Source organism: Sorex fumeus, unplaced genomic scaffold, assembly GCF_029834395.1.
Source record: "Sorex fumeus unplaced genomic scaffold, SorFum_2.1 ptg000072l, whole genome shotgun sequence".
Classification (NCBI taxonomy): Eukaryota; Metazoa; Chordata; class Mammalia; order Eulipotyphla; family Soricidae; genus Sorex; species Sorex fumeus.
Genome location: NW_026606129.1, coordinates 49,318,678 through 49,321,508, shown reverse-complemented (window position 1 = coordinate 49,321,508; position 2,831 = coordinate 49,318,678).

Sequence of the window (2,831 nt, the reverse complement as noted above, 5' to 3'; positions counted from 1 at the left end):
TAACACTTTGATGAGAATTTTCAATGAGTTCAATAAACGATAGAACAGGGAGTCAGCAAAGCACAAGAAAACGTGAGAGTCAAAATGAAAAAACTACTATAGTCAGAAATAACAAGAATGAAGAACATGGTAGATGATATTTAAAAAACAAAAAAGTCAGTAGAGGCTCTGAAGAGCAGATTAATACAAATTGAGCAAAGTATCAAGGCGGCGTTCCCAAGATGAGGGGGAAACTGCTAGAAAACAGCAGAGGAGGAAAATAGTCTGAAATTAATAGCATACCAGAAAACTATGAAATGAGTTCAAAAGGAACATTATGAGAATTATTAGTCTCTAAAGAACAAGAAGGCAAATGTGATGAAGAAACTATAGTTAAAGAAATCATCAATAAGAACTTCCCAGAGTTGAGGATTACCGGCACTGAAATCCAATAAGCTCAAAGGGTTGCAGTGAAAACAGAGCCAATAAGGAAAATTTCAAGACATGTAACTCAAAATAACAAAATGCAAAGATAGAGACAGTTTATCGAAAGCAGCAAGATCAAAAAAGGAACTTACATACAAAGGAAAGTCCTGAGTTGTACAACAGATCTATCAAATGAGATTCTGGGGCTGGAGTGGTAGTACAGCAGGTAGGGCATTTGCCTTGCACATGCCCAACCCGGGTTCGATTTCCAGCATTCCATATGTTCCCCTGAGCATCACCAGGAGTAATCCCTGCATGCATGAGCCAGTAGTAACCCCTGAACATCTCCGGGTGTGACCCAAAAAACCAAAAAACAAAAAAGAGATTCTACAAGTCAGAAGAATATGGAAGAACATAGTACAAAAATCCAAGGAAATGTAACACCTCACCAAGAATACTATATCCAGCTAGATTATCATTCAGATTTGAAGAATATACAGACCTTCATGGACAGGCAACAGCTTAAGGACTGTAGCCTTGAAACCAGTTTTGCAAGAAGCATTTAAAAAGTTTCTTTTTTTATTTATTTATTTTTTTATTAGTGAAACACCATGAGGTACAGTTGTAGATTTACAAATTTTTGTGCTTGGATCTCGGTCATACCACGATCAAATACCCATCCCTCCACCAGTGTCCATTTTCCACCACCAGGATAATATCCCTGCCACCCCACCCCCCCATCCCCCCCTGCTACTGTGGCAGGGCATTCCCCCTTGTTCTCTCTCTCCTTTTGGGTGTTGTGATCAGCAAAAGAGGCATTGAGTGGTGAACATGTTCAGTCCAGTCTACTTTCAACCTGCATCTCCCCTCCTGGGAGGATCCTCCAAACACCCTCCACTTGGTGTTGCCCTTTCTATCTGAATTGTCCTTTCCCCTAGAATACCCGGCTGGCCTCTAAGTTGTGGAGTAATTCTCCTGGTGCTGATCTCAGCTATTCTTGGGTATTAATCTCATATTTTGTTACTTTATATCCCCCAGATGAATGCAATCTTTCTATGTCTATCCCTCTCTTTCTGACTCATTTCACTTAGCATGATACTTTCCATATTGTACCACTTGTATGTAAAGTTCATGACTTCATCTTTTCTAAGAGCTACATAGTACTCCATTGTGTAGATGTACCAAAGTTTCTTTAACCAGTCATCTGTTCTTGGGCACTCAGGTCTCTTCCAGTTTCTGGCTACTGTAAAGAGTGCTGCAATGAACAAACAAGTGCAGATGTCACTTCGGCTACACATTTTTGCCTCTCTGGGATAAATTCCCAGGAGTGGTATCGCTGGGTCAAATGGGATGGGGCAATGAAATGAACAGAAACTTTCTCAAAGAAGAAATCCGAATGGCAAAAAAGCACATGAGAAAATGCTCTACATCATTAATCATCAGGGAGATGCAGATCAAAACCACAATGAGATACCATCTCACACCTCAGAGACTGGCCCACATTCAAAAGAACAAAAGCAACCGTTGCTGGCGCGGATGTGGTGAGAAAGGGACACTCCTTCACTGTTGGTGGGAATGTCCACTGGTTCAGCCCTTTTGGAAAACAGTATGGACGTTCCTCAAAAAATTAAAAAGTTTCTTAATGGAGATCCTCTGCCCCTATCCCCCCATCTTCAACAACTCAGCAGTCACACCCATAAGCCACCCCTGGCTGGCACCAGATAATCTCATCATCGGCCACCATCCAGATCACACGTCCTTCTCTTCTGGAAGGGAGCAACATGACACTCACCAGGCCCTTTCACTTGGGGCACCCCAGACGGGGGCGAGTGAGGCCCCCTCCCCGCGCCAAGGGACCCAACCCCAGCAGCCAAAAACCTCTAGAACTCAACCACCACCATCCCCACGGCCACTCCCCACACACTTGGGCCACCAGTGAACCATTTTTTAAGACACACCCTACCCATACTCCAAGAGTACCATACCACATTTGATGGAATTCAAAGTAGGAAGCAACCAACCTTAGAGAAAAATATTTTATTATTATATATTAATATTAATAATATTAACAATTATATTGTGACTACTATATTATTTCGGTTTTCTTTGGGGGCAGGGATTTGGGTTCAGGATGAAAACACCCAAAACACGGTGGTAGGAAGGTGTAATGCTGGTGGGATTGGTATTTGAATATTAAATGTAATCAAATATTGTGAACTACTTTTTAAAATTAAAAAATTTTAAAGAAAAGAGTTTCTTAAAAGGACAGGAGAAACTTACCATTATGTGGCATTGATTATGGCACTCACTAATGGTGGATATGGATGGGGGTGAGTCTTTGTAGTTAACCCCCATGAAAGATGCTTTGGGATTAAGCTGGAGGTTGCTTCCTGTCTTCTTTGCCTATCCTCACGTATTAACTTTTC